The 26,668-nt window shown below is 41.6% G+C and overlaps 1 protein-coding gene across 21 annotated transcripts in view; it reads right to left on the bottom strand.

Moving 5' to 3' along the window:
• NRXN3 (neurexin 3) overlaps positions 1-26,668 on the bottom strand; it is a 1,019,488-nt gene that overhangs the window by 829,470 nt on the left and 163,350 nt on the right. The window contains exon 1 of one of the 21 annotated variants that reach the window (XM_027672826.1): positions 6,332-6,393. The exons of the other annotated variants lie outside the window; for them this stretch is intronic. The gene's annotated coding sequence lies outside the window, so the exon portion shown is untranslated. Of the gene's footprint in view, positions 1-6,331; positions 6,394-26,668 lie in introns of those variants that run through there. 21 annotated transcript variants of the gene reach the window in all.

Genomic DNA, 26,668 nt, shown 5'->3' with positions numbered 1-26,668 from the left:
TTATCATCTCACAACAGTGTATCACATTCCATTTAATTTCTGAGCAGTCATCATCTAAAGATATGCAGCTTGATGATGTGTGTCTTGAATAAAATGGAGTATTTCCAGACAAGTCACAATATTTCATACTTACTTGCTTCAAAGTCTGGTATAGATTCTTCTGCCTCCTGTGGCAGGTCGGACAGTATTATTATGCCCATTGCAGATATGAAGGTGCTTGTGTCACAGAGCAGGGAAGCAGCTCTTCTTCTAGCTGCAGCAGAGCTGGTAACCAGGTGATAAGTAACTACATGATCCTGGTTAGTGGTTTCTATTGCCACCTATAGTACTTCCTCTATACTTGGGGATATATACAGAAACTCCTTTGGAGCTTGCAGTTTTAAACACTGTTGTGTAGAAGGAACTTTTTCCTCAAAGGTAATGTGCTTGAATGACAAAAAATACCACCCCCTTCTGCACCAGGGGAGAGGAATCACCAATGCCCCACAGGATACCACTCCTCTCATCCGAGCAGCCTTGCCATCTCATTTAAAGAACTGGTGTGCAGAGGCAGCAGTGCCATGAAAAACCACTTGCTGAAGCCAGGGCTCCCTGTCACGGATGACACATAAATTATACTGCAAGAGACCAGGACTGAGCGGGTTGTTTTTAAAACGGAACAGCTCTTAATCTAATATTTATTTAATATTTAGGTTCCTTATACTGACTTACTGAGATGCATCTGTCCTGGTTCTGTACAGGACAGTGTTAATTTTTACATTAGTTTCGAGGAGGCAGAGCCTGGAGCCATGTGGTCGTGGCTAGGAAGTTATTCTTTACCACCTCACATCAATTGCTGAGGCCGAGGTAAGGGACTCCCCCTTCTAGGAGGAAGGGTGTGGTTTTTGCAGTTGAACAAAGTGTGGCAGGGTAGGGAACCCATCCACCATTGTTCAGTGTCTGGAGCTCAGTGAGCATTTTCGCATGTGAATCACCCCCTTTTTTGTATACTTTTGTTATTAATATTGTTTTCATTACCGCTAGTTTTTTTATCTCATTGGTGTTTAGAGTAAATATTTCTTATCTCAACCTGTGATCTCTGCCTTTTGGGTTTTCCCTTCAGGGGAGCAGGGGAGCAGTTTGTGGTCTTTCTAGTGGGAGTACTCAATTGGGGAATACCACTCCTAAACCACAACAGCATCCTATTCACAGAAGATCTGTAAACCTGCACAACCAGCCTCCTCTCTCCTCACACTTTACAACCCTAATTCCCATCACCTGGGATTCCAAAACAAGAAATGTGTCTACTTTTGAAGTTTGTGGAGGCTCAGCTTCTCTCCTCCACATCTTCTCCCATGACACCCACATCTTCTGTACATTTTCCCATAACTGAAGCTTGGGTGTTTCAGAGGTTCAGGCGTAATTTCCCCCACGTGGTCGGAAGCAAAGTCAAAGTAAAGCCATGAGACACTGAGCGTTTTGAGGAACTTGCCATTCCCTCCCTTCCACCCAAAAATCTGCTAGTAAAAGAAGGAACATAGTGAAGTTTGAATGCAGAATCATCCTGCTGGCACTTGATGAGGACTTTTTAGCTCTTAGAGCCCAGGCACACACTACTGAACTGTAGCTGTGAATAGTACATTCTGCTCAATCTAACACAGATACTTAGCAAAAAAGATAACACATACGTCTGTAACTCCTTCTACTCTGGTGTATTCTGAGGCATTTTGTAATTGATGTAAACTTCGATATCACTGAATACAACCTTTTCCACCTGCTTTGAGACAGTAGCTCAGCATGAAAGAGTTCAGAGCATGGCAGAGAAGGGTTCTGCACAGAGTTCAGAACGAGGACAGAGAAGCACTGAGATAGGGAGGTGATAAAGGTGCAGAAACGACCAGAACAGAAAAGCAAATAATTGCTGTTAAAAGCATGGTGATGTTTTAAGTCAAAAATTTCAGTTTTACATCCAGGCTGAAAGCAAGTATCTGAAGACTTTCTGCCTCCAATACCTTATTGGATATATACATGAAAGTTGGCTTCACCTTGACTTCTGGCAGATGCATTTTTCAAGCCTCAGTAATAGCAGAGCCCTCAATTCCGAAATGTCAAAATCTATGATCAGAATAGGGTTTGACCTTAGGTTAACCAAAATCCAAGAGGTACATCAGGATTTGTTTAAACTATCCACATACCAAAGTTTACTTGTGCGACTGTTTTACAACTGCTGACAGCTTTGACTAAATCAATCCCCACTGTATCAGTGTAGCTCATGGCTTTTCAGTTCAGAAGACATGATGCTGAAATCCTGTAAATACATCAGCAGAAGCTGCTTCAGGTTCAGTGCTGCATTAGACTGGATATAACTTGCTCTGTAATCCACTTAAGTGGGACATGCTTCCTCAAAGAAGCATGTTTACCTACTGGATTCCATAAGGAATTGATATAAGCTAGCAATACTTAATGGCAATAACTACTATTTAACAGAGACATTAATTCTGCTCATTGGGGACAAAATGCTTCTATTAAGGAAATTTTACTAAGACCTGCCAATACATAATGTTTACTCAAGACCTTGGCAGGCTTACATAAGTTAAGCATCTTCCTAATTGGGACAAACAGTTGCTCCAGGTGTAACATTCAAGTTGTGCTAAGAATATACAACTTACATTAAAGTAGACAAGGATCTCAGGTGGCCCACAGCTGCCAAGCAGCTCTCAGAAATGAACTCTATACAATCTTTACGCCATTAGTGCCCCTTCTACTTCCCTGAAATCAGCAGCAGCTCAGACATTGGCTCCAACAGGAGGAAGCTAAGGTTTTATTGTCCTGTATTTAATTTCTGCTCCCTTTTGAGACAGAAGGGTTTCTGAGAAGGTTTCAGTAAGTGTATGTTACAATAATAATGCCATCAACGTTGCTGGGAGGTTTTTTTCTTTCGGCACAGCTGTGAAGCTGAGCATGTATCCCAAATTCTCTGTCAAGCCATTTATGGTGGGGGATCTCTCTCCCAGCTGAAAGACTGTCAGTGGAAATAGCAGTGATGATCTGGAGTGTGATGCCCTATCTTAAGAATCCCAAGGGGAGCATAGAGGAAATACAAGTGTAATTAGGATACCTTCAATATACCCAAGAAAGTAGGTTTGGGTGTAGGGGAACATTAACAAGCCAGTACACAGCTAGCTCTGATCCAAATACAATGTTCCACTGTTTGCTTTTTCACTGTATTTTCTGCACTAATTCACAACCACTGTAACATCAAGACAAGCTTCCGTATGCTTCATTTACTGACAGTAATTAATTTCAGCCTCTCCCCACATTCGCATACACGTTCATTTTATCTGACAAGCAAGTCATGAAAAAAGTCCATTCTCACAAAAAGAGTACAGGGCAGCTATCAGAGGCTGCTTTTCTTCTTAGCAAAGAAAATCTAATTGGTGCATCTGCTGAGCCATGATGCCTTTCTCACCCTCCACCCTTCCGTTTGCACTCCCTGCCCCAGCTCACATTTGTTGCTTCTCCCAGGCCTCCCCCTACAACCAGAAAATGGTTTTTAATAAAATGCTTTCTTCCAGATGAAAAATGAATAACTGGCTAGAGGAACGTCTGGGCACCTATCTCGCTGTCAAAACAGTGAATCCATTAATGATCATGAGGAGAGGAATAAATACTTTAAGAGGCTTAGCAAATCACTCAGAGAAGCATAGATTCTACCCTCCTGCTCCCTCTTGCTCACTGACAGTTTAACCCACAGCAGCAGTGCCAGGAAACTAAAAACAAAAAACAAAAAACAAAAGGAAATATCAGGTAATTCATCCCACTTTAAAATACCTTTATTTAGAAAGAATATTTTTTCTCTGCAATCCACTTTTTGTTCACTTGCTCTCATGCCTTCTGCAAGCTGCTGGTCTGTTACTATTCTATGCCTGTATTATTTATGGTCTGTTCTCTAAGTCAGTACTCTTTTATTAAATTTGGTAACTGTATTTTTAATTTTCCAGCACGTCTCAGTATTGAGGTAGATGAGTAAAGTAACCATAGTTCAGAACACCAGTGATGCTGACAGATCACATAACTAAGTCAGCAGTTGAAATCCAAACAATGCTACTAACAGAGCTGAAGTTACCTGATCAAAGCTCATCTTCACAAAAAAGCCAAAGTGGAACTTGTATATAATAAAAAATTGACAAGGAAAAAAAGACCAAAAAAAAAAAGAAAAAAGATGTATTTTAAAAACTGTTAACCCAATTTTCACTATATCATCAAGCACTGTTGCTCCACATAGAATCATATAGGTAGAAAATACAGGCCTGAAAAGTCCCAAGAAGACACAATTTCTTGTCAACAGATGAGACACCTAGCTAAAAACATAATAAATAATTTAACTTGTAATTATCACAAAGAGCAAAGAAACACTGACTTATTGACATATAGGTTTTGCTGCCATTCCAAATGAGTGAGGAAACAAACATGCACATGAAGAAGGGTCTTGAGTTCCCAATTCGCTGTACTGACAGGAAGCAAATCGATTCCCCACCTATCAGGTTTGCATGTGTCCCTTTCTTTGGGGGAAGACATGGTATTGCTTAGATTGTTTTTAGACACACTATTTTTCAGTTGCTTCACCTTTATATATTAGCAAATCTTTGCCTTTTTCACTCAGATGACCTTTTGAAGTTTCACTGCCATCTTGCAAGAGCAAAGCCTTATCTCCCTTCCACAAGCCACATCCAGATTTCGTCTCACACTAAACAATGTGCCCAGATGTAACAGCAAACAGCTATGTTTATGCCAAGCTAACTACTCTTCTTAAAATATCTGAAAAACAATTAATTCAGCTGAAGAGTCATTCCTATCACCAAACAAATAAGAAAACCAAGCACAGTTCCTTCAATCAAATTTTCCCACATATTGCTTACTTTAGATGCTTTGTTTTAGAGCTGTTCAATATAAGGCATCTGAGACTCAATTTTCACAGCTTTCTCAATGTATTAAAAAGAAGAAATAAAGCCATGCAAGAACCAAAGATCAAGCCCAAACTTAATATCCAAAGTCACGGACTACTTCTAGTCTGAGGTCTGACAGCAAGTCTGTGAAGAAACTAGGAAAAAAGTTCAAGAGTGCTGAAGCCCTCACTAATGACTTATCTACCAAAAACATCCATTTTCTTGAGACTCCCACAATTTCCTGCACTCTGCTCAACATTTTTAATTAACAACGTCTATTTAATTAATCAACGTCTATGGGATTTAACCTGTAGAAATGACATTGTAGGTGTCAATTCATTCTCCAATTCGTATTTATGAAGAAACAGAATTCATCAGTCAAGGGTTTAAGATATCTATCTTCTCACAAGTGCAGCAGTAGGGAAGACAGAATCAGAACTTAAGTAGCTGTTCATCCAAAAAAAACAGAGCATAAGGATTAAACATGCCCAGCTGAGCCACACACATGGAAATACAAAGCCAGTTTTGTAGCACATGATAGCTGAGAAAATTTATACCTTTTTTCTTGGGGCCATCACACAGAATAGCTGACCTATGTGCACTCATCTGCCCTTTTTCTGCTGCTAGATGCACAAGATAAAAATGCTTTTAGCTGACCAGTTTTTAGCTTCACAGTTAAGGAAAATGTATTTCTTGTCTGTAGAGCAAATGGTGATAATGCAAGGACTAAAGGCAGGAGCTGACTTAAAATAGAATTCCCTGACCCTTTCCAGAAAATACACATCAAGAAAAGGCTGAACCATGATGACAAAATTGCCACATTTTTTGTACTTAGTCAAATCAGACCATTAGTCATGGACTCTCATAACTGGATCTTCTTGCCATCTTAAAGTTTTCTATAGAACCTACTGTACTGCAATAGCAGACCATGTTGGTAAGTCATGTTAAGCAGCTGCTAATGTGGATTTATCCCAGGTATGCAGAATCAAAAGGTCACCTTTGCAATACAAGAGAGGAAAATGGCTACTGGATAAATGGGACAACAGCACATTTGATAGCAATTGCAAAAGCTCTCAAAATTTTCCTTATTCCTTGTCTCCCAGAAAGGAGACAATGGTCCCTTTCACTTCTATTTTCTTCACCTTTTCTCTGCCCTCCCACCCTATCTCAATTTCACCTCCTCTACCCGTTCTTTATTTTCTCTCCCTCACCCTCTATCATAAAGCAATTGCCCTTGTTTTTGTCCTTTATTTACTTTCCAGCAAGCAAACAGCAGCAGTGGTGCCTGCTTCGCAGGCTGCAACTCCACTCCCTCACTTCATTTTCCTCCCAGCTCAGGCTCGGCAGTTCCGCCTCAGTGCTGCTCTCCCGAGACTCCCACAGCAAGGAGCAGCCTCAGCTCTCACCTCTCAAGCCTCAGTAGGTTAAGGGAGAGCACGAAAGGGAGGTGAGCGGCCACTGGAAGGGGAGAAATATGTCATACCCACTGCAGTCAACCATTTTGAAGGTCATAGAGAATCCTTCCCTCTGCCTGCCAACTTGGAGCTGTCACTGGTGTTGCAAAGTGAAAGTCTGAGTGGGGGAGCGATGTGCCCTGCAAGCCACTACTTCCTTAAGATAGGAGCAAGGTAATGAGTAAGCTCAGCAAGGAGAAAAAAAATAAGGTTAGAGGAACAGTCAGGCTCTCAGCCAGCACCATGCTGACAATGAGACATGGGAACAGCAGACCAACCACACACTAAATTCCTCACCTAAGTGCCTTATACCCCTAAAGAAACAGCATGATAAGAGAGAAGGCCCTGTCAGCTCAGGTCTTCACCCTCCCAGAGCCTTTATCCCATTATGGAGAAAAGGGATGCTCACACTGTACAGCCTACACAACTGGCTGTGTCCATGGTGGCAGTGCACACTCAGTCACCTTTCCTGTTTTTTGACATTACCAAGACACACAGCTATAAGCCAGGCATTGCACAAACTAAAAACAAAGACAGTCCTTGTTCCAAAGAACATGTAACCAAAATAAAAAGCAGGACACTGCAGAAATACACAGAGACGATAGTGCATACCAGATTGATGTATCTTCTGTACAGTGGTTTGTTTTTCCTTCATTATTACAATAAATAACAATAAAACTCACTGGCAACATGATTACTTCCTCTACTCATAGATCTACCCTTAAAATGATCCTCCCTTGGAAATGGCTTACACAGCTCCTCCATGTAGCATACCTACGGGTAGGCATATCCCTACTCTCTCTCAGGCAATCTCTGATGGTAATTTGTTGTGTTCTGTCTTGGCTTCACTCACAACTGCTGGTGCTCAATACATTGATGGGGGGGGGATTTGCAGGAAACAGAGCCAAGTATGTCTTAAGCTGAAGGCCAGAAACACAACATGCCCAAACAGAATCACTGACTGCTACTAGAAACAGTGCCCAAAGTGACCCATCTACAGCTCCAAACCAACAGTAGAACCAGTGCTGGGATACATAAGCTCAGTCTCAGCTGCATCTTTACCGTCCATGCTCTCTCTGACACAATACAATAGGTTCTACGCCCCACTGAAACTTTCACATCTCATCACTTCGTCAACTTCAGAAGAATGTTTTGGAGCACACAAGGTGTAAGCTATAATCTAAACCTCAGTGATTTCTCACACATAGCAGAACAAGTCCAAATTATTAACTCCCAAAACTCTTGCTGATTTCTAGCATGAATTTCTGACATGAACCATTCTCCTGAATCATCATCATCATCTTTTCTTAGAGGTTCTTACCCAGCTGCTGACCAAAAATGCATTGCTACTCAGCACAAATACCTGAAAAGTTCCCAACAGCAAACTCATATCCAGCTAAGCTCATACCCAGCACCAGTTTCAACTAGTTGAGCAGCTCTCCAGGTAAAAACTTTGTTCTCAAATTCAGCACTGGAATCACTTTATCCTAAAGAAATTGTCACAGGAAAGAGATGAAAATGTAAAAAAATGGGAGAATGGGAAGAAACAAACTAATGGGGGCAGCCAGAGCTTGCAAATTATCGTGGACAAAGAAAGGATAGTCTCAAACAAGGAGTAATTCAACCATGACGAACACCTTTTCTCCTAATCAGACAAGAACGCCTTCGTCGACTGGGGAGAAGGCACACAGCCAAAAGCAACTCACAGATAGCAGAAGGTTAAGACACAAAACCAGTCAAAACAGATGCAGATATTAGAACATTTTTGGCCAAGTTCATTACATATTATAGAACAATGGCCTTCGCAGAATTACGGATCCTCTCTCCATCACTTTCAAACAGCGTGAATTCCCTTCACACATATCACTAACTTGTCAAAAAAAGTTATCTCCAAAATGCAAGTCTCGAGTACTTGGCCCATGTTCTTACATACTGGTTTGGTAAAATCACAAAACTAGTGAATTCAGATAATTTTTTATTATCAAAATCAGTGGAGCTAAGATTTTACTCCTAGCACCTTTACAAATTTCTTACTATTATTTATTTATATATCTATATAATTTATTCCTGCCTATTATCACCTCCCTAAATTCTGTGCGACTTAGTCCACCTTCTTTTTTATCTGTCTATAACTGACATAAACTGTATTTCCTTCTCCTTTCACTGTTTCATAACACTGACAAGCATCAGCAGAGCTCTGTGGGCTCCTCACACTAGAACAGAAATGAAACATTCAGGGTTGTGTTCCAGTGGCAGAACCTCAGATACAATTGAACTCAATACATCAAGAAGAGTTATAAATAAGGACTGACATATGTTGACAGAGATGCAGATAATTGGATTTGCAGAACCTGTACCTGACCCATAGCAGATGCTAAATAAATTTTTATCAAGAATTCACCAACATTTCCTGGACATTAAAAACAAAAGAATGGGGAAAATGTGTCATTTATCACACTTTTAGGCCCCTATCCTGTCAGGCTAGGCATAGTCAAAGTGGAACAAAAAGATGGTCGTTTCTCCAGACAGCTTAGTCTCTCAGTAATGTTTTTGGGACACATGGCCTGTTTCTGATGATAGGCACAAAAAGATTGATCAATGTCCCTGAGACCCATAAAGAGTGCTAACAGGAACCAACCTAAGTCTTCCTATCACTACAGAGAAAATGGAAAGTCAAAGGAGTTGAGCAGTTCCTGCCCATGGGGAAAAGGGAAAGAATGAAGAGACAGGGATGAGCCCTGCAAAAACAGCCCACTTCTCATGGCTGCCGAACACACTGCACCAAATGACAGGGAGCACAAGACTGCTGGCAATGGCCACTGTTGTGGCAGTATTTCACTTAGTCTCCCCCACATGCACTGAATTCTGCCCCAGCAGTGGCAGCCTGGCTCTCCCAGGCACTGCCAGGGGGCACAGAGCTGCTATGCTGCCTCCCAGCATGCCCTGCCCCACAGAGCTCTGACACTGGCTAAAGACTTGGTCCTGCTCTATGGCCACAAATACAGGAGCCCTTCTGGACACAGACAGCCCTCCATACATTGTCATGAGTTTCACACTCACGCAATGCAATCATTAAGTATGTGCCAGTTAGATAATGTGATGTCAAGAGCAAGAATTCACCTAGATGAGCAATATGAAGGACAAATAGGCTGAAGGGTCTGATTTATAGAAAAATTAATCATGAATTGGTTTTGTTGCTTCTTGCTTAAATTTATCTTGAAAAACAGGATTACATAAACCAATAGCAATATCTTTTTCAAGTATAACTCTGACTTATGTGCCTGAAATTACAGACCCAAACTTTTCAAAATTACTCCTGAAAAATCTTTACAGCTCTGTCTGCAAAACAGGTGAATAGCTTAGAAGTGACTTGTGCTGGCAATTATTATGACTATTAGGAGGAACTACTTGCCTAGCCTATATATGAAAAAATCTGAATATTGACCTAAAAATATTCAGTCATTTTATTCCAAAATAGCCCCACCCAACTACTAATTTTCAAGAAAAACCTTCATTAAAGGTGCTGAAAAGAATAAAACATTAGAATATATAATTTTGTGTTGTAAATTCAGCTTCCTTTTAATCTACCTCTCCACATTGTGTTGAGCAAACTCAAATTTTCAAAATTTTTGTCATGGGGTTTCAGATCTGTATCAGGTAAAAACATCAAAAGTAATAATTAACGGGAAAAAAAAACAGATGTTGTTTGTCAGGACAAATAGTTATCCCTCATTCTCCCAATTTTAACACAAACTAGTTGTGTTCTTTTTTTTAATAGAAAATTTCCGGTAGAAATTGACTGGGGGGGGGAAAAGGACCTTTTTTGCCTTTCAAATTCATCATTTGTTTGAAGAAACAGCAAAGATAACAGCATTTGTGTCAAGCAATGATTTAAATTTTCCAAGCCAAGTCTTCATCTTTATGTGCTCAATGAAATGAATGACACTGATTTACACAGTGGAGTCTTTGGTCCACGGCTTTGATTATCAATAGCAGTTGATCCTGCATTGCCATAGCTAAACTACAGATAAAAGAGGTGGTCTATTGTTCACCCAAGATCCTACAGAGATACAAATCACCGGCACCGCTTAAAATCAAGCCATTCAACCGCCTGTGGTGCATTTGCTCTTTCACACTCAACACCATTTACGTGACAGTAAATGGATCTATGAAACAAAGGCCTTCTTGATTCACTCCTTGCACCTCACTAAACTGAGAAGTAAAACCACAGATGTAGCCAGAGTTGTGTTGGTGTAAATGCTCTCTTGAGGAGAACAGGCCCTTGAGGTTCTCCCCTCTTTCTCCTTGCAGCATGCTAAATTGATCCAGAAAGCAGTTCATCTGAAAAAAAAACCTACCAAGAATTTGTTTTAAACAAACACTTGCAGCCAGATCTCCCATCTCCACTGGCATGCAAGTGTCTCAAACCACAAAAGGCAGGGAAATCAAAATTGAAAATTGATCCTTCTGTGGCCACGTAGACAAGAAGAGTGATTTCCTAGCTGTGATTTTAAATAACTCTTTCTTCCCTCCCCCTCCCTCCTCCCCATACACATTCACATTTCTTCCCCTGTATTCTCCATCTTTTGTCAAACAGGAACAAAGACTTCCACCATCTCGCTCTCTTTCCCCAGCCTTCTCATCAATATGCTATTATCAAACAAGGCTTTAGCTCCTTTTCTTGCTTTAAATCAATAAGAAGCTGGGCAGAGACACTGCATGGCAGTGGAAGGAAACACCAGCACAGTCCCACCACAGTCAGCAGTGCATTTTCTCCAGGAATTGCATTTAGAACTAGAAAGTACATTCAATTCAAAAACAGAGTAAAGGAAATAGGAAACTACTCGGTTTTGACTCATACCAATTTTACATTTTTGGGCAGCATGCATTGTTCCTCTTCTGCCTGCTAACAAGCTCACACACCTTCCCTGGCATAGATGACATCTCCATGCTCTGTCCCAGTACCCTGCTGTACTGGAGAGCACTGACCTGTATGGGTTCTGTTGGAAGGGTAGTAAAAGAAACCACCTGACTTCCCACACAGTGAAGTACAAAGCAGGCCACAGGGCTTCTCATATTCCTTTCCAATCTTCACCTATCCCTGTGACAGTTACACAGGATAACTAAGATTCTGTATTCTTATCAGACCAGGAAACACACACACACACACACTCTGGCAGTGAGCAATAAGCTGAACAGAGAAGTTTCCTGTTCCAGACCACCACAGAGGAGAAATTAAGCTGCAACAGAATTAGGGGAACCTTGACATGACAGTCTGTCCATCATCAGGACAATTACCATGAACAAACTTATCAGTTCCATCATCATTCCCAGTCAACAAAAACAAATTACAAGCATCCTTAAAATTAGGAAAGACTATGTGTTGTTATTACCTTTTAACAGAGTAAAATTATTCAGGGGACAAAACAGTGAGTCAAAGAGAAGGCCTCTAAAGATAGTGCATGTATCAGCAGGACAAGACTCATGTGACTCAGGAGAGAACACATCTCCTGAGGAGATACCACCAATCACTACACAGTGCTAGAGAGCATCATGGTGTTACAGGAGATGGATTGCGCATTTCTGTTTAAGCACAAAGGTCCTCAAGCATTTGAAATGAACAAAAGCTCCTTCTCCCTCTGTACTGCTATAGTGCACAGTATGTTCTTTCCACTTGGTGGTGACATGGTCTTTCAGGTATGAAAAGATGAATCCTGCATAAATGCCTTGTAAAACGTTTCGGATCTATGTGTGCCATAGAGGAAAATCTTGAATTCTTGCTTTAAAATATACAGTTAATTTGATATGTTTACCTGGGACAAGGAGATACAAAGGGGCATAAGACCTTGGGGAAAAAACATACTTGTCTCACCCAGTGATTCTAAGTTAAATCACCAGAACAGTAATGACTTTAAAACCTTACTCCACCTCTGTAATGAAGAAATACCATGACCTTTTCTAATCTCTTGCATTTCCCCCACAACTTCACAACTACCTGTGGTGCCAAAGTTAGGGTTCTTCCTCTAAAGTTGCCCCTACCTCCTGCATTCACTCTCCCCTTCACTTTCCTGTGTGGTAGCACAAGGCAGGGACTTCCCTTTTCTCTTCTGACAGCATATGGCAAAAGAAATTCCCCATAAGCCTTTCAGAAGTAAGGTTCAGTAGCTGTACTAACTTCTGTGTTTAGCAGCTATATTAATCACAAGGGCAAATCAGGACTCAGGAACCAAAGACTTTTGTTACATGGTGAATTAATGGGTAAAGAAAGTAATACCAGAACTTATCTGCTAAATCTCAGTACATTAAAAAAAATACAAGCTGAAAAAAAAGTCAGGCAATATTTACCAATGGTGAACTACAGAATGGTGTCCTCAGTTAATGGCTTGCATCCTTCTCACTGAAGACTTTGGTGCCGTTTCAGCAACCCCACCAACAGTCATAATCAAGCACACCCTCATTCCAGGCCAGGACTGCTGCCTTGACAACTTCTGATGGCCTTCATGAAAGCTGTCTGCATCCACGCTGACACCTAGGACACTCTTGGGAAGACACACTGAGGTCTGCTCATAAAACTGTTTTCTTGCAGAGCAAGCAAGTTTTGTCTCAAGAACAGCACTGAGCTCACATGTAGGAGAGTCAGAACGTATTCAGAAATGGCTATCCCCAAAATACACGGTAAGGAACAGTCAGGTGTGGGCAGAATGTATGAATTTGATTGGGTGGAAGATCTGCTAGACCAAATCCTTCTGGATCTGCAGTAACAGGAATATAACTCTATGATAACAACCCACAGCATGCAGCTCAGCACACAAACACCTGCAGATTAATAAGCAGTGGGCAGCCCATCCAACATCTCTAGAAATACCAAACTGGGAGCAGTATGCATGATCCAGCCTACGCAGGAGAGTAGAAATAGAAGGCCCAAGCTGCAACAGGAATCCCAGGCTGAAAGAGGCCAAGGAACAAGACAGCAAAGAGCAACCAAAGACTGTAAATAACATGCATAAAATTTATGATCAACCTGACACATTCAGAAGGGAAAAATGGTAGCAGAACCCCAAATTTCACATTACAACTCCCGAAAAGCAAATCATAGAATCCTAGAATGGTTTTTTGCGTGGGAAGGGACCTTAACGATCATCTAGTTCCAACCACCCTGCTATGGGCAGGGACAGCTTCCACCAGACTAGGTTGCTCAAAGCCCCATCCAACCTGGTCTTGAACACTTCCAGTGATGGAGCATGCTCAACTTCTCTGGGTATCCTCTTCCAGTGTCTCATCACCCTTAAAATAAAGAATTTCTTCCCAATATCTGCTCTAAACTTACCTTCTTTCAGTTTGAAAGCCATTCCCCCTTGTCCTTTCACTACATGCCCTTGTAAAAGTTTCTCTCCATCTTCCTTGTAGGTCCTCTTCAGGTACTGGAAGATGTTAATAAGGTCACCCTGGGTCCTTCCCTTCTGCAGGCTGAACAATCTCAGCTCTCTCAGCCCTTCCTCATAGAAGAGGTGTTCCAGCCCTCTGATCATTTTTGTGGTCCTCCTCTGGATTTGTTCGAATAGGTCCATGTTCTCCCAGTGCTGTGGACCCCAGATGTGGATGCAGTACTCCAGATGGGGTCTCACCAGAGCAGAGGAGGAGAATCATCTCCCTCAGTCTGCTGGTCATTCTGCTTTTGATGCAGCCAAGGATACAGTTGATAATGTAGGGGAAGAAAGCTGTTGTCTAAAGGAGAAGGACTGAAAGGAGCCAAACACCTAAAGGTTTCCTTTGTTTCATACAATTTTAATTTTTTTTAATTTCTCTTTTGTGAAGCCCAAACAAGGTATCCCCCGTTGCACTGAAAGAAAAACTGATTCAGATGCCTTTGTCTGTGATGGGGTGTAAGCTACCAAGGAAGGATGTGTCTACATCTTTCCTGCTGAACAAGGATCTATCAAATGAGTCAGATGAAAGAGGGTGTCCAAAGGCCCAGAAACCAAATGCAGAAAGATAAAAGGTCCAGAATTCGTCATTCACCTCCCTGAGTCTCCAAGCCTCATGGGAAAGCAAGAGGAAAAAAAGGGGCCAGTAACCATGGGTAACCACTCTCAGGTTAATCTCAGATGGGGAGGGGAAAACACTTCTCAAGATTAATAGCTAAAGTACGCAGGGATTAAAGATTAGGAGGAGAATCCTGTTTGCTAGGATTAAAAGGGCTGCGTTCACATGAAAACCTCGACCAGTGAATTGCCTCCAGCAAAACAGTGGGGTTTATTATTATAATTATTATTTTATTCTCCTTCAATAAATGAAAAACATCAGCAGGAGGGCAGCAAAATCCATCAAAGGTTTAGAAAATAAAATCTCTGAGGAAAGGTTAAGGGAATGCAGTCAAGATAGAAATCAGATATTAAAAACAAAAATCAGCCCATGTTATTAGTAGCACAGCAGATTATAAAGAAGAAGAGATTTAAAAAAAATAAAATTAACTTCACTTCCCAGAATCCATGTCGTGTAGTCTATTTCTTTTCCCTTGGCTTTGCTGGAAGCAGGTGAGCTGTGAGAATGGCAAAACTCACCCTATTTGCACATGAGGAAGTACAGTTTGAACATCTGATGGCTGGTATTTTCTGGAGTGCTAACTGAGAGTTTCATTTTGACATTCACTCTTAATTGCTTGTCAATGACACATGATTAAGGTACCTACCTGAAGTGTATAGGAGGAACAGAAAAAGAATGGGACTATGCTCTATCAGATGGGGTTAAGAGAGAAGGGAGATTAATCCAAAGTATCAAAGCAGGCATTCAAAACTTTAGTTAAGCAGCTTGACTGAAATAAATTTCAGTTATGGAATCGGGAACAAACCTGGGTTCACCACAACAAAACTCTCTGAACTAGACTCTACCTCACTTGACTAGATCCTTGTACAAGCAAGAATATGCAAAGTGGATTAGGTCAACAGATCTGCAAGTCAGCATATCACCCAACAGCACACGAGGTCAGCAAGGGAAGCCAAGGCCACAACACTGACCTCTAAGCAAGGACCACACTACCGAGTGACATGCTACTGCAAAACATACTCCTCCCTTGCAGTCTAGTGCCACAGGCCCTCCACTACAGATCCCATCTGTAGTCCTGTATCAAAAGTGCCTTGTCATGAGACTTGGCATCAGTCTTCTCAAGTACTGAAGGAGAACTGGGAAATCTGATTACTACAGCACATTTGGCCTTTCAGATACACAAGTGCTGCAAAATTGCCATATCAATGCACAAAAGAACTTTTTAACAAGAAAGCCCAGGAAGTTGCTGGTAATAGTGCCATTCCCAACAAAGCCATAAAGAGACAAGGGTTGTAACAGGAATGAAAATGAAGCAGGCATTCTTAAACACATATGTGCTTGGCTATTTGCAAGGGACATTTAGTGGCAGTACAGAATAGGATAGTCCTCAGCCTGCCTTAACAGAGAGCTGCAAAGCCATCTGTATACCTGCCCCTCAAACCACATGCACCAGCATAGAGGAAAAACTGGCTCCACCTTTTACCCAGCAAGATCTCCTCTTTCTGTTGCACGTTATTTGGAAATTTTATTAAACTGCATGTGTAAAAAAAATAATCATTTACAAAGCTAACCCTTGCTTTGTCTGATGTCAGATGGCGTCACTGCCAGACTTCTGAGCACCACTGGCATAGGATTCCCAAGGGAGCAAAGCTCAGGAGTCTGGGGCACCATCCAGGCTGAGAAATCACACTGTTTCCCATCATTTATTCCCCTGAATGAACCCTGGTCCTCTGGGGCTCCCAAGGCCAGTACAGCAGCAGGTGGAGATCAAATTGATTCACGGTGAAAGGAAAGTGCAAGCACAGCACAGGCAGACTGAATGTGTACACGTAGATAGAACGTCACTAACATACTGGAAGCACCGCTGCCTCCTCCCACCTCGCCTGCATCTACATCTCCCCTCCTTTTAACCTGCTATTCTTGGAAACTAGATGACTCACCTTCCCAATGAAATGAAGTCTAGTTGGCTTTGGGCCCTGACCCTTTTTTGTACAGAAAAGGCCAGGAGTTGGAATTTGCTCGAACCTTTCCCTCTGCACTTGAGTAAGCCAGCCATGTCTGCACAGGATGATAGCAATGCCACTTGCATTTATGTGTGAGCAAGGAATGCTAATACTGAGTTTTAGAGGGGCTGTGTATGAGATTCACAGTCTACTTGCTTGCTTTCCACCGAATAACAGACACTCAAAGGTAAGAGAAAGCCTAGGTGGGCGCAAAGTGAAGAGGAACCTATGGTGAAATAAAGTAGAAAGAAAAGCCATAAGTGATGCACACATAAATGACTAAGGCACACAAAAGCCCCTCCCAGTATTAATCTATGGGAACTCCTCAAAAAACTCTAAAAAAAAAATCTCAAAAACTCTAATTCTGGATACCACAACTTAGAGGGTAAGAAAGAAAAAATACTGGGAAAGATCAGGAAATCAAAGGATTCTTTATTCCTTAATAAGTATTAAGAATCAGCTTAAAAACAAGCAAAACAAAAAATCAAACAGTGAAGTTGAGGAGATATGATGGATGTGTGTATTTTCAGAACACAGGACTGCCTTTCTGATGCAGGCTGAATATTCACTGTTGGAAACTAATAGCTTCAAGACAAAGAACATCAGCTACTGGTGGTGGATCTTCAACAGGGAATATGAGGTTTAATATAGAGATGCATTAGGGCTGTGTTCCACATGCAGAAGGGCCATATCGCAGCTTAGATTAAATTGAAAACCTGGAGCTGGAAAGTGGTGTGAATGGTATTATGTTTGCAGTTAATAACACAAGCACACACTGCTACAATGCCTTCACTCACTGGCTTAAAGATACTTATCTCCACCAAAGCCTATGCGTGGCCATTGCCCACTGGCACGATAGTGACAGACAAAGCACCAGCACATCAGAGGGCAGCAGCAGAGGTACATTCACTGGCAAAGGTACATCAGTCCTAACATAGCCTTGTGCTATAGAAACACACAAATTTTACTGTGAATGGGGAGCTGCCCTGTTCACTATAATCACATCATTTGGCAAGAGCAAGACTGCTAGGAAAATGAGAATCAGCTCCTGACAAGAATAAACAAAGCATTAAAAAAAACCCCTACAAAAATCAAAACAAACAAACAAACAAAAAACCAACAAAACCAACACCCCACCTCCGTTCAACTGAAATCATCTGAAGAAAAAAAGCCGTAGACAGCAGAGCCCAATGTGTTTGGCTGAGAAGAAAGTTATTTACAGCAAGGTTTGGCCTCTCACTGCCACCATGTAATTCCATGCAATTGCACTTTCAAATGGATCTTTTCGGAGAAAATCAACAGTGGCTTTGCTTTCAATCTAGTGGAAAATGAAGTCCTGCAAATGTGTTACATAAAGCTGCAGCAAAAAGAGCGATGTGCACACAGGCACATGCTCTCAGGTTGAGGTTGGTGGGCTTAAGTACTCAACTCTGTCAGGCCCTCTCCACATTTCCCAGCTCTCACATCACACACTGAATTTCCTGTAACTAACAAAGCCAGTCAGATACTGTGGCAATGACAAGCCTCCACAGGTTGAGTCCAACTGCTTACATCAGTCCTGTCTCTCACATCCAAGGAGAAGTGCCATCTCCAAGGCTCAACAAAGCTGTTAAGTCCCAAGCAAGGCCCTCAGCCATGGAATATACAGTCTTATGGGGCAAAGGATCATCCCAAAACTTACCACTGATTACATCCCACAGAATTATGCCCCACTGTCACTTTCACTGACCATCAACATATGCCCAAGTGTCTACAAGGCTATTTCCCAAGCCTGCAGGGATCAGTACTGGGATCAGTGTATCTGCTGCTCTCCACTTCTACAGAAATCCTGTTCCACTAGTGCCTTGTCATTCAAAAGCAACAGACACCAGATCTTGAATATTTTATGTCATTGACAGCATAGAGAATCCTGTAGAAAATCATCCCTAAAACAGTTAATACAAATATTCAACCTCAGAAAAACTTTAGAGGGGTGACTATTGAAAGCAAAAATATCATTAAATGCCTATATATGACTTCATGCAGAGAGGGCTGAAGGCTGCATCATTATCAGGGGTCAACAATGTGGGAATAGAAAGGTAGCACAGTGAGACTCCACACATCCTGTCAACCCAAAGTGTTACTGCATGTTACTCTCTCCCCCAAGCCCTCGTGCCAACATACACACATATACAGCACCAGCCCCAGCATCCATTTCAGACAAAGGCCAAGGAGAAATATAACTTCAGGCATCTTGCTCAGGGAAAGTCAGAGGGATGGAAAGTAGAAGTCGAATTATCTCAAACTAGCTCAGATACCACTGCACTGTGAACACAGAAAAAGGAAAAGGTTAATTCCCACTGCACATTCCAGCAGGAAGAATTTTTAACTAAGGTAATTTTTCAATGTTTTGAACCAAGGAAAACAAGAGACAAACCTGGAACTAGTAACTCTAAAACAAGTTAAGATGAAGACAGACATGAACAATCCTTCTTGTTTTAGAAATACTGGAGCACAGCTTTGGAAACTTTCACCTGGGTAACTGAGTAGGTTACTCTGCAACACATCCAGCTGTACATTTCAGTAAATACGTAGCTCAAGCTTCCCAGCACACCTATTCCACTCATGCCCAAACATCCCAGGCCACAGAACATCTTCAACACCTTACAGTAAACTACTTCCAAAAACTTGAACTTTTTCACTGTAATATGGAAGATTCCATACAGCAGAGATTCAGGACACCCCTAAACCCTCCACCTCTCTCACACAGATAATATATTAAAGAGAAGCCTCCTATAATCTTCTGAAACAAACCATGCCCGTTTCCACAGTGGAAGGTGATCAAAAAAACCCACAGCCTGACAATCTGACCAGAAGAAATTGAATTTTCTCTCCTCAAATCTGCCCATTGCTTTAATCCTGACATCGTGAAGGGGACAGGAAATCAGGCATCTGGCATAATGCAGTAACAATGGGAGTGCTGAGAGGCTTGGTGCAGCCTGCAGGCTATCTCTTAACCGAATCTAATCTGCACTGCTCCAGAGAAAGATGGAAAAATTATCACTCAGAAGACTATTTGAACAAAGGTGGAAAACATTCCCTGTCCTTTCTAGACAACTGGTCCAGTAAAGCTCCTTTAGAGGATCAAGCTGACTGCAAAGCACTAGAAACCGTTTTCACTTCTCAGTGCTGACACAGGTCTCCACAAATTGCAAAGCACCCACAGGCAGCAATGCCTGTCCACTGGTTATTCCTGCTGCAGCATAGAAGACAAAATAATTCAACACAGTGGAGTAAATGCAAAAGAAGTTTCTAGAGGCAGCAAATATTGTAGTTTTTGCTAAGGAAGTAGAGATTAAATGAAAAAAAAAAAGAAAAAAGCAAGAGCAATTGCCCCATCATACGCGACAGCTGTTTCAACGCCATCTAACACAGTGAGTTAAGACTTCAAAAAAAACAGCAGGGAGGAGAATTCTGGATCTTCTCCAAAAGTACGTACCTCTGCCACCCACACATCAGAGGAAGCACCACTGCTTTTTTTTTATCTTTCTTTTTTTAGCTCTGCAAGAGACTTCAGACTTGATACCCATAGCCTAGCTTTTCTGACAGCCTCCACCAGCGGACTTTTCCCAGGAGCCACTAAATACACCATTAGTCAGATTACAAAGCAATAGGTGTTTCAAAGGAAACCCTCTCCTTCCACCTGAGCCTCCTGCAGGTGGAAATGGTAGCAAAACAAATAGCAATATACCCTACACATGCATTTATCCTGCCCTGAACACAAAAGGCTTTAGTTCATTAATTGGCACACACCCTGAATTTTGTGTGATTTACCAAAACCACCAACAGCATAACAGAGGGAAGTTACCACTATATAATGAACAAGGCATGAGCCTCTTCTGGAGCAGCACTAGGAAAGAGTGCCAGGCCTCTCAGACAGCAACAGCTCTCCCTGGCACTTGATTGTCCAGATTTCTGATCCATTCCTGCCCCCTCCCCTTGCCCTCCTCCTGATGCCCACAGAAGCCTATTTCTTTTCAGCCTTGCTGCTAGAAGAGCACTGCCATGCTCCAGCCCCTGGTGCCTTGCTGTCAGGCTCTTAAACCCCAGCAATCTGAAACAAGGGAGCCCAAACAATACGGGCCTTGGGGAATAGCTGACAGCTTTTATCTCCTGAGCCACACCACCTCCTGAAGCCTGTGCACAAGTGAGATAACATCCTCCTGCATCTGAAGGGTGCCCCTTTTAATTTTATGGCTAAATATCCTCAAAAACATTACTCAGAGAAGTCATTTTAAGATAAATTAATTTAAAACACAATTTATGGCCATAGACTGAACCACTACATCACTGGGCACACAGGGAAGCAATATTCCATCTTGTGCCCCTCCTAAAGACACAGCGACACTCTTGACATGGTAACATGCTTCTCAGCACACTGAGCACAGCTCTTTCTAGAATTAAATGGCATAGATCTGTGATTAAGTATCTAATGCATCATCATGGACTTAAGACTAAACTTGTGTCCTAGACAGTGATAAAGCCATGACATTTACAGCATTTAGAAAATCCAAACAATCAATTTGGTACACCAAGCTACAAAAGCCTGCAATAACATAAACCAAAAATGAGCAAGAGTAGCGATGAACAGAGTACTATTTTATAAGAAGTTTCTGCTATATGGGTTCAGAAAAGCATAACATTCATGGCTAGTAATCAAATCACAAGCACTCCTCTTGCATCCCCCTCTCTTACCCCCCCTTCTTTCAAGAAAACATTCAGCAGTACTGCCCGGATGTTACATTTGCATTTTATTCAGTGTCCAGATCCAAGCTCCAGATAATCACCATATTTAGTGTTTTTACAGAAAGGTTAAAACCTTAATGGCCTGAATCATCAGAGCATTACTTCAGTCTGATGCTAGTGTAAGTCTAATGCTTTTAGCAGTTGCAGTGGGGGAAAAAATCAGTGACGTGATTGCAAAACTAAATGGCCTAAGCGTCTTACACAATCGTTATCTCTGTTCTAGGAAAAATGATACAGAAACAGGAAGATACAGAAACAGAAAGATACAGAAAAAACCTGTCTCAGGATGCACTGCAAGCTAGTTATGGAGATGTGAACACCTCCACATCCCCGCCCCAAGTCTTTGGACTCCAAGTCTCATCTACTGGATCAATTTAAAAAAAAATCTCCTTCCTCAACACTACCCAAAATAAAAACCCAAAGTGATTGCTTTCTTTCTCTTTCCCACTACTACTGCTACCACCTGACCCAACTGGACAGCAGCCTCTCACTGCCTCAACATTGGCACATACTTTGGATATCAATGATTCATACGGGAGACAAAAATCCCCGGCTAAATAGGAAAAAAAGTCTCCCTACCCTGCACTACCTCTGCAGCTAAGGCCCAACTAGTGATCTGCATCAAACCCTGCTGCCTCTGTTGCTATAAGACACCTGGGTATGTAGTATGCTCTTTTGCACCCAGCTCAACAGCTAAATAAGCTCTAGACTTCCACTAAACTATGGTCATAGTAGTATTTAAGCAGCATTTCCGCTGAAGCTATTTGCTTAATTTGTGGCTGGGCATATCCCTAAGTCCCGGCTGTGACAGAAAATAATGGTGCCGGACACTTGTTTTTCACATTTTCATTTCTTCAGGATGCAGGCTAGAAAGAATTTTGTGTGATGCTTAAGCCTGCCAGTGTAATGAGGATAAGGAAGGGTCCTTTAACTTGACGAGAATAGTTCTGGATCCTGTAAGTCTCCAGATAACATGTGGACAGGAGAAAGGGAGACTCTCAAATAAGCATTTAGATCAAAAGATGCAAAAACAACCATGGAAAAGCTTACTCAGCTCTTACTCCTTCCCAAGCAGAGGACTCCATCCTCAGAAATATTTGCTCTACTAATGCCTTGTCAAGGCTCGCTTTAGAAAGCAATATTAATGGGATTTCTCTCTCTTCCCTTGGAAAAGTTTATTAGAGTGCAAAAAAATGTCGGTAAAGTGAAAATTTTTCTTTCAAGTTTTCCTCTGCATAATTTCACTCAGGAATGGATGCAAAATCCCTCTAAACCCTCTGAAGAAATGAAATAATAGCTAGTATAGATAAGTTTCTGGGGTTTATATGTTTAAAGCTCTCTAGGGAAAAATTGCTTTTGAGTAATTATACAACATGACTTTTTTATGTATGAGTGAACATTTTTGGATGTTCTTTTAATGCAAAAACAAGGCAAAACTCAAAAACAGAATCCATGCCAGCACTGTGTGTAGCCACTAGAGTATGCATAGGTCAGGTTTTCTTGAGCTCCTGTTACCTCTGATAACAGTGAATCCTGCACTGTTTCAAAAGCCCCAGCCTGAAACAGTTACACAGCACATCCACCTTCTCATACAATAAACCACGAGATAAAGGCAGAGCAGTGGAGCTGGGAGACTTTAGTATCCATGTAACGGAAACTTTTATTAGAAGCCAGAAACAAAAATGCGTGAACCCAGTTTCCTCTAAAACAGATTACAAAGGAAAATAGGGTAAAAAGAGTACCAACACTATGTTAATAATTGTCAAGATTTTAATCACACTCAAGCAAAGGATTTCAAAATGATTACTCTTTCGGCAAACACATCTTGATCTCAATGCTTAGATATTATTTCTTTCACAGCATTGTTGGGGTTGTTTACCATACATCATCCTATTCTCACTTTTTATCTTACATATATTTATTCCTTTCGCAGAGTAAATATAATCCTGGAAATATAGTACAGTGTTTCTTTATGGCTGAAATAACTGTTGTAAGGAGGAAAAGAAGATTTTTCTCATCTATGGAAGAGTTTCAACAGCAGAGAGACTAACCAGCCTATTTCTCTAAAAGCCATAATGTTCCCTACCCTTGACAAATGCTTTCAGAATTTAATTTCCTTCAGAAACAAATTAAAGCAATAATCAAAGGACTTCTCCAACTTTCTTTGCAAACTCCTTAGGATTCATTCCCCAGTCTGGAGCTGGGAGTAAGACAGGGTTTCTTGTTCCAAGAACATATCTTAGAACATGGCCGGCTTAGATGGCCATAGATCAAATAGTCAGGATTACAGAAGACATCCATTCTCTGGGCTTATTTAAACCATGATGTCTCTCAGTGCTTTAAGTTAACATGAAAAAAAAAAACCAGGTTATTTTTTTGCTCATACTCAGAATATTTCTCATAACCAACAGATTAGAAGAACTCTATACCCACAGAAGAAGAGACACTGTCTATTTATAAAATCATAAATAAACTCTGGTATTGTAACCATATTTCAGTTCAAAGAATAATGGTTTAGCTACAACAGATTTTGCTATAACTTGTCCAATATATACGGTTTTTTTCCTTTATTATGTGTACTGAACTATATAAAATTAATCTGAAACTCATACATGCAACTGATTACACGGATTTCTCTATACAGATCGGAAGGTTTATTGAGTACTTCGAATAGGTAGATGAGATGAACTGCAAGTCATTCTTTGTTAATACAGCCATGATTTGCACCCTCCTGAACCCCCTATTTCCTTTCAGACTTCTCTGCATACTACATTTCATTAGACCTTGCCACATATTTGTTAAACAGAAGCTGACTAGAGTTGGCAGCTCTTTAAGGCCGCTTTTCTTCGAGTGCAAGAGCTCTCCATCCCAATGTGTAGGAAATCAGGCAAGGCAGGCCGACAACTGGCATGGTTAAACAAGGATCTGCTCTTCAAACTGAGGAGTAAGAGGGTGGAAGACAGTGAAAGCAGGGACAGGTGACCTGGGGAGAGTACGCAGATGCGGTACAGATGTGTTAGGGATGTGTCAGGTGTTAGGGATGGGATCAGAAAAGCTAAGAGACTTCACAAGGGATGTGAAGAACAAGAAGTGATTCTATAACTACATAGGTCAGAAAAGAAAGAACAAGGAGAGTGTACCCCTAGAATAAATGAGAAGGGAAAACTGGTAACATGAGATATGGAGAAGGCTGAGGTACTCAATGAGTTCTTCACCTCAGTCTTCACTGGCAGTCAAGCTTTCCATATCTCTCAAGTCCCAGAAGCTCCAGGTAGGGATTGGGATAGCAAAGTCCCTCCCTCTAAAAGCAAATAGCAGGTTTGAGACCACCTTAACAAACTGAATAGCCCTAAGTCTTTGGGACATAATGACAAGCATCCCAGAGTCCCAAGGGAGCTGATTGATGTTGTTGCCAAACCACTTTCTAGCATGTTTGAGAAGTCATGGTGGTCAGGTGAAGTCCCCAAAGCCTGGAAAAAATGAAACAACACTTCTATTTTTAAAAAGGGGAGAAAGAAAGACACAGGGAACTACAGATCAGTGAGCCTCACTTCTGTACCTGGAAGGATCATGGAGCAGATCTTCATGGAAGCGATGTTAAAGTACATACAAGACAAGGAGGTGATCAGCAACAGCCAGCATGGCTTTACCAAGTGCAATTCATGTCTGACAAATCTGGTGGCCTTCTATGATGAAAGTGACTGCAATGGTGAACAAGGGAAGACAAACAGATGTCATCTACCTAGACTTCTGTAACACCTTCGACAAGGTCCCACACAACATTGTTATCTCCAAACAGAGGAGACCTGAATTTGAAGGGCAGATTATTCAGTGGATAAAGGATTGGCTGGATGGACATAGTCAGAGAGCTGTGGTCAGTTGCTCCATGTCCAGGCAGAGGCCAGAGATGAACGGTGTCCCTAAGGGCTCTGCCTTCAGACAAGTGTTCCTTAATATCTTTATCAGTGACATAGTGAGATCAAGTGCACCCTCAGCACATTTGCAGATGACACCAAGCTGATCAGTGCAGTTGACACAACAGGACAGGATGCCATCCAGAGGGACCTGGACAAATTTGAGAAGTGGACCCAGGAGAACTTAATGAAGTTAAACAAGTCCAAGTGCAAGGTGTTGCAGCTGTGTCAGGCCAATCCCAGACATGAGCACAGACTGGGAGGAGAATTCACTGAGAGTAGCCCCACAGAGGAGGACGTGGGGGTTCCTTTGGATGAAAAGCTGGACATGACCCAGCCACGTGCACTTGCAGCCCAGAACCAATTAAGCTGGAGAAGACCTCTCATATCATCAAGTCCAACCTATGACCAAACACCACCCTGTCAACTAGACCATGGCACTAAGTGCCGCGTCCAGTCTTTCCTTAAACACCTACGGGGATGGCGACACCATGACCTCCCTGGGCAGTTCATTCCAATGCTTAATCACCCTTTCTGTGAAGAAATTCCTTCTAATGTCCAACCTGAACCTCCCCTGGCACAGCTTGAATCTTGAGCATGACACAGTTGCCTCAGGAATGCCAGTTTCTATTTCAAGACAAATGAAACAGAATCAGCTGTGGACCCCATCACAGGCAGGTACCACTTTACAGAGATTATCAAACAAGCTTCTGGTTGAGTGCTGCTGCTGGATCTGACTCTGAATTACCATGTGATTGGCAGAGAGGTTTAGCAAATCTCAAAATAAAGCTGCAGGCACCATCAAAGTTAAAAACAAAGCAGTTCCTCCAACAGAGACCTGAAAAAGCTGCTGAAGAAGGAGTTTTTTCCATCTTGCTTCTGTCTTTTTAAACACTAAACTGCAAGTGCACCAGACTACAAGATCCTAATTGGGGAGGCCACTGTCAGTGTTCCACAGTAGAAGTCTGAGGAGTGAGAGAGGACAGAGGGGCTTCAAATATGGACCCTCCATAGGACCATAGACCAATCACTCTCCCCTCAGGCTTCAGCTATAAATTTCAACAGCACTTCAGTAGTTCCAAATCATTAACAAGTCTATCCTCATAAATAACTGGACAGTGGGAAACTCTCCCTCTGAAGACCATTCTCATCAGATCTTTCTACCAACTACCATACTTGCCAGATTGGTGGGCAACAAATGCCATCTCTTTTTGGTATTCTATGTTTCCTTTTTGACTGCATTTAGACACAGATTATTTTTCCCATTCAAGTTATACAGACTTAAGTGAAACGTAGGATAACAGAACAGGAAAATTCCCTCTCAAAACAGTGTTGGAAATACTGGCTACACCTAAAGATGTTAATGTTATTCTAGAATGGGTAACCTCCAGAACTCAGGTTTATGCAGGAAGAACAGAAATTTTCTAGAAGCATTTTCATCTGAATCTGTAAAGAACTAACACCTTTGTGTGGAAATACCCTGCTGAAGTAAGGAAACAGATTAACTTGGTATCAGTCAATTCTCTAACCTTAAGCTATTGATT

The sequence above is a fragment of the Neopelma chrysocephalum genome, unplaced genomic scaffold (genome assembly GCF_003984885.1).
Source record: "Neopelma chrysocephalum unplaced genomic scaffold, ASM398488v2 Primary Assembly neopelma1_24, whole genome shotgun sequence".
Taxonomy (NCBI): Eukaryota; Metazoa; Chordata; class Aves; order Passeriformes; family Pipridae; genus Neopelma; species Neopelma chrysocephalum.
This window is presented reverse-complemented; position numbering and strand designations above follow the sequence as displayed.